The sequence below is a fragment of the Zonotrichia albicollis genome, chromosome 2 (assembly GCF_047830755.1).
Source record: "Zonotrichia albicollis isolate bZonAlb1 chromosome 2, bZonAlb1.hap1, whole genome shotgun sequence".
In the NCBI taxonomy this organism is placed as follows: Eukaryota; Metazoa; Chordata; class Aves; order Passeriformes; family Passerellidae; genus Zonotrichia; species Zonotrichia albicollis.
Genome location: NC_133820.1, coordinates 120,017,414 through 120,030,021, shown reverse-complemented (window position 1 = coordinate 120,030,021; position 12,608 = coordinate 120,017,414). Strand labels below are relative to the sequence as shown.

The window sequence follows — 12,608 nt, the reverse complement described above, 5'->3', positions numbered from 1 at the left end:
CTAACCCTAACCCTAACCCTAACCCTAACCCTAACCCTAACCCTAACCCTAACCCTAACCCTAACCCTAACCCTAACCCTAACCCTAACCCTAACCCTAACCCTAACCCTAACCCTAACCCTAACCCTAACCCTAACCCTAACCCTAACCCTAACCCTAACCCTAACCCTAACCCTAACCCTAACCCTAACCCTAACCCTAACCCTAACCCTAACCCTAACCCTAACCCTAACCCTAACCCTAACCCTAACCCTAACCCTAACCCTAACCCTAACCCTAACCCTAACCCTAACCCTAACCCTAACCCTAACCCTAACCCTAACCCTAACCCTAACCCTAACCCTAACCCTAACCCTAACCCTAACCCTAACCCTAACCCTAACCCTAACCCTAACCCTAACCCTAACCCTAACCCTAACCCTAACCCTAACCCTAACCCTAACCCTAACCCTAACCCTAACCCTAACCCTAACCCTAACCCTAACCCTAACCCTAACCCTAACCCTAACCCTAACCCTAACCCTAACCCTAACCCTAACCCTAACCCTAACCCTAACCCTAACCCTAACCCTAACCCTAACCCTAACCCTAACCCTAACCCTAACCCTAACCCTAACCCTAACCCTAACCCTAACCCTAACCCTAACCCTAACCCTAACCCTAACCCTAACCCTAACCCTAACCCTAACCCTAACCCTAACCCTAACCCTAACCCTAACCCTAACCCTAACCCTAACCCTAACCCTAACCCTAACCCTAACCCTAACCCTAACCCTAACCCTAACCCTAACCCTAACCCTAACCCTAACCCTAACCCTAACCCTAACCCTAACCCTAACCCTAACCCTAACCCTAACCCTAACCCTAACCCTAACCCTAACCCTAACCCTAACCCTAACCCTAACCCTAACCCTAACCCTAACCCTAACCCTAACCCTAACCCTAACCCTAACCCTAACCCTAACCCTAACCCTAACCCTAACCCTAACCCTAACCCTAACCCTAACCCTAACCCTAACCCTAACCCTAACCCTAACCCTAACCCTAACCCTAACCCTAACCCTAACCCTAACCCTAACCCTAACCCTAACCCTAACCCTAACCCTAACCCTAACCCTAACCCTAACCCTAACCCTAACCCTAACCCTAACCCTAACCCTAACCCTAACCCTAACCCTAACCCTAACCCTAACCCTAACCCTAACCCTAACCCTAACCCTAACCCTAACCCTAACCCTAACCCTAACCCTAACCCTAACCCTAACCCTAACCCTAACCCTAACCCTAACCCTAACCCTAACCCTAACCCTAACCCTAACCCTAACCCTAACCCTAACCCTAACCCTAACCCTAACCCTAACCCTAACCCTAACCCTAACCCTAACCCTAACCCTAACCCTAACCCTAACCCTAACCCTAACCCTAACCCTAACCCTAACCCTAACCCTAACCCTAACCCTAACCCTAACCCTAACCCTAACCCTAACCCTAACCCTAACCCTAACCCTAACCCTAACCCTAACCCTAACCCTAACCCTAACCCTAACCCTAACCCTAACCCTAACCCTAACCCTAACCCTAACCCTAACCCTAACCCTAACCCTAACCCTAACCCTAACCCTAACCCTAACCCTAACCCTAACCCTAACCCTAACCCTAACCCTAACCCTAACCCTAACCCTAACCCTAACCCTAACCCTAACCCTAACCCTAACCCTAACCCTAACCCTAACCCTAACCCTAACCCTAACCCTAACCCTAACCCTAACCCTAACCCTAACCCTAACCCTAACCCTAACCCTAACCCTAACCCTAACCCTAACCCTAACCCTAACCCTAACCCTAACCCTAACCCTAACCCTAACCCTAACCCTAACCCTAACCCTAACCCTAACCCTAACCCTAACCCTAACCCTAACCCTAACCCTAACCCTAACCCTAACCCTAACCCTAACCCTAACCCTAACCCTAACCCTAACCCTAACCCTAACCCTAACCCTAACCCTAACCCTAACCCTAACCCTAACCCTAACCCTAACCCTAACCCTAACCCTAACCCTAACCCTAACCCTAACCCTAACCCTAACCCTAACCCTAACCCTAACCCTAACCCTAACCCTAACCCTAACCCTAACCCTAACCCTAACCCTAACCCTAACCCTAACCCTAACCCTAACCCTAACCCTAACCCTAACCCTAACCCTAACCCTAACCCTAACCCTAACCCTAACCCTAACCCTAACCCTAACCCTAACCCTAACCCTAACCCTAACCCTAACCCTAACCCTAACCCTAACCCTAACCCTAACCCTAACCCTAACCCTAACCCTAACCCTAACCCTAACCCTAACCCTAACCCTAACCCTAACCCTAACCCTAACCCTAACCCTAACCCTAACCCTAACCCTAACCCTAACCCTAACCCTAACCCTAACCCTAACCCTAACCCTAACCCTAACCCTAACCCTAACCCTAACCCTAACCCTAACCCTAACCCTAACCCTAACCCTAACCCTAACCCTAACCCTAACCCTAACCCTAACCCTAACCCTAACCCTAACCCTAACCCTAACCCTAACCCTAACCCTAACCCTAACCCTAACCCTAACCCTAACCCTAACCCTAACCCTAACCCTAACCCTAACCCTAACCCTAACCCTAACCCTAACCCTAACCCTAACCCTAACCCTAACCCTAACCCTAACCCTAACCCTAACCCTAACCCTAACCCTAACCCTAACCCTAACCCTAACCCTAACCCTAACCCTAACCCTAACCCTAACCCTAACCCTAACCCTAACCCTAACCCTAACCCTAACCCTAACCCTAACCCTAACCCTAACCCTAACCCTAACCCTAACCCTAACCCTAACCCTAACCCTAACCCTAACCCTAACCCTAACCCTAACCCTAACCCTAACCCTAACCCTAACCCTAACCCTAACCCTAACCCTAACCCTAACCCTAACCCTAACCCTAACCCTAACCCTAACCCTAACCCTAACCCTAACCCTAACCCTAACCCTAACCCTAACCCTAACCCTAACCCTAACCCTAACCCTAACCCTAACCCTAACCCTAACCCTAACCCTAACCCTAACCCTAACCCTAACCCTAACCCTAACCCTAACCCTAACCCTAACCCTAACCCTAACCCTAACCCTAACCCTAACCCTAACCCTAACCCTAACCCTAACCCTAACCCTAACCCTAACCCTAACCCTAACCCTAACCCTAACCCTAACCCTAACCCTAACCCTAACCCTAACCCTAACCCTAACCCTAACCCTAACCCTAACCCTAACCCTAACCCTAACCCTAACCCTAACCCTAACCCTAACCCTAACCCTAACCCTAACCCTAACCCTAACCCTAACCCTAACCCTAACCCTAACCCTAACCCTAACCCTAACCCTAACCCTAACCCTAACCCTAACCCTAACCCTAACCCTAACCCTAACCCTAACCCTAACCCTAACCCTAACCCTAACCCTAACCCTAACCCTAACCCTAACCCTAACCCTAACCCTAACCCTAACCCTAACCCTAACCCTAACCCTAACCCTAACCCTAACCCTAACCCTAACCCTAACCCTAACCCTAACCCTAACCCTAACCCTAACCCTAACCCTAACCCTAACCCTAACCCTAACCCTAACCCTAACCCTAACCCTAACCCTAACCCTAACCCTAACCCTAACCCTAACCCTAACCCTAACCCTAACCCTAACCCTAACCCTAACCCTAACCCTAACCCTAACCCTAACCCTAACCCTAACCCTAACCCTAACCCTAACCCTAACCCTAACCCTAACCCTAACCCTAACCCTAACCCTAACCCTAACCCTAACCCTAACCCTAACCCTAACCCTAACCCTAACCCTAACCCTAACCCTAACCCTAACCCTAACCCTAACCCTAACCCTAACCCTAACCCTAACCCTAACCCTAACCCTAACCCTAACCCTAACCCTAACCCTAACCCTAACCCTAACCCTAACCCTAACCCTAACCCTAACCCTAACCCTAACCCTAACCCTAACCCTAACCCTAACCCTAACCCTAACCCTAACCCTAACCCTAACCCTAACCCTAACCCTAACCCTAACCCTAACCCTAACCCTAACCCTAACCCTAACCCTAACCCTAACCCTAACCCTAACCCTAACCCTAACCCTAACCCTAACCCTAACCCTAACCCTAACCCTAACCCTAACCCTAACCCTAACCCTAACCCTAACCCTAACCCTAACCCTAACCCTAACCCTAACCCTAACCCTAACCCTAACCCTAACCCTAACCCTAACCTAACCCTAACCCTAACCCTAACCCTAACCCTAACCCTAACCCTAACCCTAACCCTAACCCTAACCCTAACCCTAACCCTAACCCTAACCCTAACCCTAACCCTAACCCTAACCCTAACCCTAACCCTAACCCTAACCCTAACCCTAACCCTAACCCTAACCCTAACCCTAACCCTAACCCTAACCCTAACCCTAACCCTAACCCTAACCCTAACCCTAACCCTAACCCTAACCCTAACCCTAACCCTAACCCTAACCCTAACCCTAACCCTAACCCTAACCCTAACCCTAACCCTAACCCTAACCCTAACCCTAACCCTAACCCTAACCCTAACCCTAACCCTAACCCTAACCCTAACCCTAACCCTAACCCTAACCCTAACCCTAACCCTAACCCTAACCCTAACCCTAACCCTAACCCTAACCCTAACCCTAACCCTAACCCTAACCCTAACCCTAACCCTAACCCTAACCCTAACCCTAACCCTAACCCTAACCCTAACCCTAACCCTAACCCTAACCCTAACCCTAACCCTAACCCTAACCCTAACCCTAACCCTAACCCTAACCCTAACCCTAACCCTAACCCTAACCCTAACCCTAACCCTAACCCTAACCCTAACCCTAACCCTAACCCTAACCCTAACCCTAACCCTAACCCTAACCCTAACCCTAACCCTAACCCTAACCCTAACCCTAACCCTAACCCTAACCCTAACCCTAACCCTAACCCTAACCCTAACCCTAACCCTAACCCTAACCCTAACCCTAACCCTAACCCTAACCCTAACCCTAACCCTAACCCTAACCCTAACCCTAACCCTAACCCTAACCCTAACCCTAACCCTAACCCTAACCCTAACCCTAACCCTAACCCTAACCCTAACCCTAACCCTAACCCTAACCCTAACCCTAACCCTAACCCTAACCCTAACCCTAACCCTAACCCTAACCCTAACCCTAACCCTAACCCTAACCCTAACCCTAACCCTAACCCTAACCCTAACCCTAACCCTAACCCTAACCCTAACCCTAACCCTAACCCTAACCCTAACCCTAACCCTAACCCTAACCCTAACCCTAACCCTAACCCTAACCCTAACCCTAACCCTAACCCTAACCCTAACCCTAACCCTAACCCTAACCCTAACCCTAACCCTAACCCTAACCCTAACCCTAACCCTAACCCTAACCCTAACCCTAACCCTAACCCTAACCCTAACCCTAACCCTAACCCTAACCCTAACCCTAACCCTAACCCTAACCCTAACCCTAACCCTAACCCTAACCCTAACCCTAACCCTAACCCTAACCCTAACCCTAACCCTAACCCTAACCCTAACCCTAACCCTAACCCTAACCCTAACCCTAACCCTAACCCTAACCCTAACCCTAACCCTAACCCTAACCCTAACCCTAACCCTAACCCTAACCCTAACCCTAACCCTAACCCTAACCCTAACCCTAACCCTAACCCTAACCCTAACCCTAACCCTAACCCTAACCCTAACCCTAACCCTAACCCTAACCCTAACCCTAACCCTAACCCTAACCCTAACCCTAACCCTAACCCTAACCCTAACCCTAACCCTAACCCTAACCCTAACCCTAACCCTAACCCTAACCCTAACCCTAACCCTAACCCTAACCCTAACCCTAACCCTAACCCTAACCCTAACCCTAACCCTAACCCTAACCCTAACCCTAACCCTAACCCTAACCCTAACCCTAACCCTAACCCTAACCCTAACCCTAACCCTAACCCTAACCCTAACCCTAACCCTAACCCTAACCCTAACCCCTAACCCTAACCCTAACCCTAACCCTAACCCTAACCCTAACCCTAACCCTAACCCTAACCCTAACCCTAACCCTAACCCTAACCCTAACCCTAACCCTAACCCCTAACCCCTAACCCTAACCCTAACCCTAACCCTAACCCCTAACCCTAACCCCTAACCCTAACCCTAACCCTAACCCCAACCCTAACCCCAACCCCAACCCCAACCCTAACCCTAACCCCAACCCTAACCCCAACCCCAACCCTAACCCTAACCCTAACCCCTAACCCTAACCCTCTAACCCTAACCCCCTAACCCTAACCCCCTAACCCTAACCCTAACCCCCTAACCCTAACCCTAACCCTAACCCTAACCCCTAACCCAAACCCTAACCCTAACCCCTAACTCTGAGGCCTAACCCGAGGTCAATACCCCATCCCGGACCCCACCCCGAACCCTAAACCCCATCCCGAACCTCAATTAATGTTAAAATAAACTGTAACCCTTAAAATTACCCTTTAAAATTAGCCCTAATTGTTAAAATTACCGATTAAAACTCACCCTAATCCAATATGGCGGCCCGCACGTCGTCACGTGATTGTTTTCTAAGATGGCGATGGTCATGTGACTTGGAGCAAAATGGCTGCGCCCATAATGTCACGTGGTTTCCGGCGAAATGGAGGCGCCCAGGTGTGTTTTCCGGCAAGATGGCGGCGCCCATGAAAACACGTGGTTTCCGGCAAGATGGCGGCGCCCATGAAGACACGTGGTTTCCGGCAAGATGGCGGCGCCCATGCCGACACGTTGTTTTAGGCAAGATGGCGGCGCCCATGCCGACACGTGGTTTTCGGCAAGATGGTGGCGCCCATGAAGACACGTGGTTTCCGGCAAGATGGCGGCGCCCAGGCGTGCACGTGGTACTGGGACAAGATGGCGGCGCCATCCGAAATACGTCACTTCCGGCAACATGGCGGCCGCCATGACTGTATTGTTTTTTCTCTATTTTTGCCGGGTTTTTTGCGCTTTCCTCGGGTCCCCCGTGGCCGGAGTGTTATTCCGGTTCCCGTGTGGCCGGCGGCGTCGCGGGGAGGGGCTTCTGAGCCGTGCGGGCGGCCCCTGGCCTCGGCGGCCCGGCGACGGAGGGGCGGTGCCCGGGGGCGGGGGCTCGGGTAGGGGAGGTGGTGCCCGTGGGCGGGGCGGCGCCCGGGGCCGGTGGCCCGGCCAAGGGGGGCGGTGCCCGGGGGCGGGGCTCTTGGGTACCGGGGGTGGTGTTCGGGGGCGGGGCGGTGCCCGGCCACGGGGGGCGGTGCTCGGGGCGCGGCGGCGCCCGTGTAGGGGGGGCGGTGTCTGGGGGTGGGGGCTCGGGTAGGGGCGTGCCGGCGCCCGGGGGCAGGGGGTGCCTGCGGGTGGCTAGGGCCGGGGCGGCGCGGGCTTGCTAGGGGCGGGGCTTGGGTATAGGGGTGGTGTCTAGTGGTAGATGAGACTGATTAGGCTTGATTGGCGTCAGGTGGGGGTACTGATTAGGAGGGGTGGGATCCCTATATACTGTATATAGTAAAAAGAATAAAAACTATATGTCCGGTGCAGCAGTAGAAACTTTCAGGCTCCCGGGGAGTAAAGGGTTTGTTTTGTATTTTTAAATTTTTTATTTTTTTCCTTTACTCCCCGGAAGCCTGAAAGTTTCTACTGCTGCTTTTTTAAACTAAAGCTAGAAAGGAAAACAAAGTTAGAGAGAGAAGAGGAGAGTGAAGAGGAGAGAGAGGAGAGAGAGAAAAGAGAGAGAGAAAAGAGAGAGAGAAAAGAGAGAGAGAAAAGAGAGAGAGAAGTAAAGGCTGAAAAAATAGAGAGAAGGAAAAAGAGTGAAAAGAAGAGGAAGAGACAGGGAAAAAAAAGACAGAGGGAAACAGAGAGAAAAGAAGACAGAGAAAAAAACAGAGAGAAAAAGAAGAGAGGGAGATAGAGAAGAAAAGACAGAGAGACAGAAAGAGAAAAGAAAACAGAGAGAGAAACCAAGACCGAGAGAAAAGAAAAGGAGGGTGGGAAAAAGGAAAGACAGGACTTGGAGGGAAAAGAAAGTGGTTAGGATTAGAAAATTCAGGGCAGAGTGAAAAATGAAAAGATTGAGAGCAAAAAAGACAAACCAAGGAAAAGGAGAACACAGAGAAACAGAAGCAAGAAGAGCGAGGGTGAAAGTTACAAAGAAAAAGAAATAAAGGTGCAAAGTATAGACAAGAGAGAAAAATACATACAGTTAGACAGAAATAGTGAAATGGACAAATAAAAGGAAGCAGATGGAAACAGAGTTACAGAAGCAGAGACACAGCATCACAAAGAGTGAGAAACAGAAACAAAGGGTTAGAGACACATGGAAGTTAAGTTAGAAATAGAAAAGGAAAGTGAGGAGCAAAAGGAAGAAATACAGAGGAAAGAAATTACCAAACCGCACCAAAAAAAGACAGGAGCCGTGGTGGGGGTAGGGAAGGGCAGGGGGTATCTTGATTAGGGGTGATTCAACTTTATTAAATGCATGTTTTTATTTAGACATCAGCAAAATACATAGAAACAGTGTATACAAACGCAAGTGCATATACAATCCATAGACACACTGGTAAAAGTCAAACTTACATATGGAGCAATACAGAGCAGTACAGAGCAATACACATATCAACACAAAGTGATAACCTTTTTCTATTTTCATTACATGCTGAGTTATTGTTACAAGAAACCCAAAACAACAAAAGCACACAGAAACCACCACTCATCTACCATAACCTCTCCCTTCCGATTACACACAAACTCACCATCCCTCTCATCACAACTGCTAAATTACACCCCAGCAATCATTGGTCCTCGGGAACGTGGTTCCCGGGAGCCTCCAAAAAATCCTCCTGCCTGACGAAAACCCCCGTCCCTGGATGGTCCGCGCCCAAACTTTGGCGATGAACGTCACCTCGCAGACCGACCGGGACCGAGGAAAAAAAACCCAGCCGGGGAAAAAAAAAAAAAAAAACCCCGGCTGGGGATTTTTTATTCTAAATTTAAAAATGAGTTGAAAAACCTGAAAAGCAAAAGTCATACACACAAGGGTAAAACCAGTCAGCGTGCGCTCACACACGCAGAGACGAGCGGACTCAGACAGACACATTCACATGCTCTCACGCACGCTCACACGCTCTTCTGACTTACACGCTCGCTGCGGCCCTTACCCGAGACGCTGAAGAACGTGCTTCAATGCATCTTCTGGCTGCCGCTCCTTGACGTCAAATGGTAGATTCCGGGGAAATCGGTAGCCTCGGGGACCTGTGAGACGACAGGAAGGGGTCAACGAGTGTCTATCTGACAGCTAGGACTTGTCCCCGCACTGGCCCAATAAATTTTCTACCCAAAATCCCACAAAACACAGATGAACGGTACAGTTTTCATAACTCTTCCACCTAACTGTGACTACGGGCCAGGGCAGGGCAGTTCCAATCATAATTGGTACAATGTAAGTACACACATTATAAGCTGACGCATACAGTGCAAGTGTACATAGAGTGTAAGTACACACAATATAAGGTGACACGCTTACATACAGTGTAAGTGCAGACAATATACGCCAATACACTCACATACAGTGTAAGTACATACAGTATAAGCCCACACAGGTACATACAATATAAGTCATCAGAGGTACATGCAATATAAGTACATACAGTAAAGGCCAACATAGGTACATACAGTACAAGTACATAGAGTATAAGCCAGCATAGGTATACACAATATAGGTACATAAAATACAAGCCAACATAGGTACATACAATATAAACCAGGACTTAAGGTAACTCTCTGGAAGATTAATTCGTGAGCCCTATACCCTTTGAGAAGATGGAACCTATAGAACTACTGCAGTCACCTGAGGAGGGATTAGGATGCTCCCTCTAAAAGTCCAAGAGAATGGCATGGGAAAAAAGGCACTACCAAAGCTGGTAGTGAGAAGGAAGATGGATGAGAACATCTTCTGTAATCCTTCCTGGCTCAAAGAGTAAAAATGTAAAGATGCCGGAATAAGGAATATCCGGAAAGGAACGTGAGTAGAATAGGGCCGACATGGCACAGAATAGTGCCGATAAAGCATCGAGATGTAATAAAGGCCTATGACGTGGAAGACAACGGACACACGCTACATAACAGACACGGATGACATAACATAGACACAGATGACGTAACACAGAGACAAGTGGCAACTTTCCCCTTAGGGACCTGAGACTGCTAGCGCAAGATGAGCCAGAGGCTGATGATGCCAAAGGAAAGGAAGCTCTATGACAATAGCGTGTGTTAATGAAATGTAACTCGTTAAAAGAAGTTAGTGCCAAAGCAGTTAAGAAGATGCTCGAGAGGCTCGGCGAGCCTCGAGAAGGAAGCGGACGGCCGGGTGATCGTGGCTATAGCTCCGGACCCGAAGGTGAGCTCCTCGGGGGAAGATCCATGACGATGCCGAGTCGAGGAAGGCTGACAACGCAAAGTTCGTGACGCTGTGGAGATGGGTCGGAACTGCCCTGCCCGGCAAAGGCTCTGGTGAGGCTGAGGAGAAACCCTCTCCCTTTACTTCCAGGGAGCCCGTCCCACTACGGACCTCTCCGCTAAGCTGACATGAAACTGCCTCCTGTGATAGTAAAGGCTTTTCCCCTTCTCCCGACCGCTGGCCCCAACACTTAGCTTTTGGAAGACGAGCGGACAAAATCCATCCTCGGTCGGACGTGGATGTTGAGATGTTCTCGATGCGTGCGCTTCGGTGCTGCCGCTTCCAAGCTTTGGCTAACGGCCTCCTCGGGGTACCTAAGGCGCAACAGAAAACGCGACTATTGCCCTCAAAAACGGTAATCCCCGGGAGTCCTCCGCACCACTGTCCCAGCTCACCTCAAATCTTGATTTGACTCCAGAGGCTGCCCAGAAGACACCTGCAAAAAGAAAATGTACATGCTTAGCATGCTGCTGCATAATGCTCGCCTATGAGTCAGCCTGCCTAAACACCGACTAACCTGCCCTCCTCTGTTCCTTGGTCATGCCTAGGACAGCGACAGCACCTGCAAAGAAACAAAGCAGAAAAGCATGCTGAGATACTGTGAAAACACAACCTCCCTACCATGACAAGTATGCCACACCGATACAATAAGCTTGCACCCACCTGGCATGGGCATGCTCGGCCAGGATAGATCACAAGTGGACCACCTACAATAAAAAAAAAAAAAAAAAACAAGAGGAGATAGTTAGAGCTGCACCAGAAACTGAGACCTCAGCAATAAAACTGCTTCTGTATACTACTCAATGCTCACCTTGCCCGCTGGCCTGGACTGCCGCTCTCTGCCTTGACTTCCTAAAAAGAAAGGCAACAGAGCTGTAACAGCCATCATATAGGCTTCCTGCACCGAGGAAAACAGTAACTGACCTGCTTGGGGGAATCCCCTCACCTGGGATGGGGGGCTCTGCCCTGGATTTTATCCTTCTGCATCTGAAAGAAAGTTAGGACAAAAGTCAAAAGGCTGCAGAATAGCTTAAGAGCTCCAGACATCTTGTGTCCATCTACAAATCCCATCTAGAGTCCAACTACACCGCATACTACAAATTCCAAGTCCCTGGGACTTCTCCTATTGCAGCAGGCTATGTGGCAGGGCAGAGCAGCTCCGACACAAATGTGTGCAGACACCCCTGACACGACAGGACGTGACAAACAATAGGGACACGACACAGACAGAAACCTCTAGGCAAGGAAAATGACTGCAAGGACTGAGAGGATGCAAAATGAGATGACTAAGGTGAGACTGATGGTGAGCTGATGAGGCTCAGACAGCCCTGGAAAAAGAAGATGCTAAACTGAATGATTCAGTCCAAGAACTGCAAAGATGAATGCCCAGGAGCCCTACAGTCACAATGCTCTACCTGTGCTCACATTCTTACAAGTCCTAATCAGCCATAATGGAACCTTGCAGGGTTGCAGTTGTCCGTACAGCTGAGACCAAGACCTGAAAAGACATCTGACTAGCTGCTTCTAAAAAGAGATGCAATTCTGATGCCTGTCTGAGCTCCCGAGTCAAAAGTTCTATGGCCTGGGTGCCAGGCCAAGGAATGCAGAAATCACAGATGCTAAGAATGATGCCGGGGTTCTGACAGGCCCCTCAAAGGCCTAAGCTAAAGGACAGGACATAGCCAAACACACATAATGCACAATACACAAGTGACACGAGACACACCGGGACTGCTCTGCCCTGAGCACCTCAGCACTGTGATCAAAAGTGAGACTTTGCTTTTATGGGGCCTAAGGGGCCACTTCATGGACACCCCCCCTCCTCCAAAGCAGATTCAAAAACCTCTCCCAGTAATTACCAAACCAGAACCCTGCTTTCAGCCCCTCTGTGGGTCTTAGCCGTCTACTTATCTCTCAGATATCAGGGGGTGATGCTCCGTATCAGGTGCAAAGAAAAGCCACCTCGTCAGCTGGGAAGGTCCGGCTGGCACCGCGCTGGTGTCTCTCAGACAGCTG

At 49.9% G+C, this 12,608-nt stretch overlaps 1 long non-coding RNA gene across 1 annotated transcript; it reads right to left on the bottom strand.

The window, feature by feature from the left end:
* Window positions 1-9,109: 9,109 nt before the first annotated feature.
* LOC141728289 (uncharacterized) lies at window positions 9,110-12,547 on the bottom strand. Its single transcript, XR_012579212.1, has 6 exons — window positions 11,539-12,547; window positions 11,404-11,444; window positions 11,256-11,299; window positions 11,110-11,154; window positions 10,988-11,028; window positions 9,110-10,906 (listed from the first exon to the last, which is right to left on the bottom strand). It is a non-coding gene; the product is annotated as an uncharacterized LOC141728289 (long non-coding RNA).
* Between the last annotated feature and the right edge of the window lie 61 nt (window positions 12,548-12,608).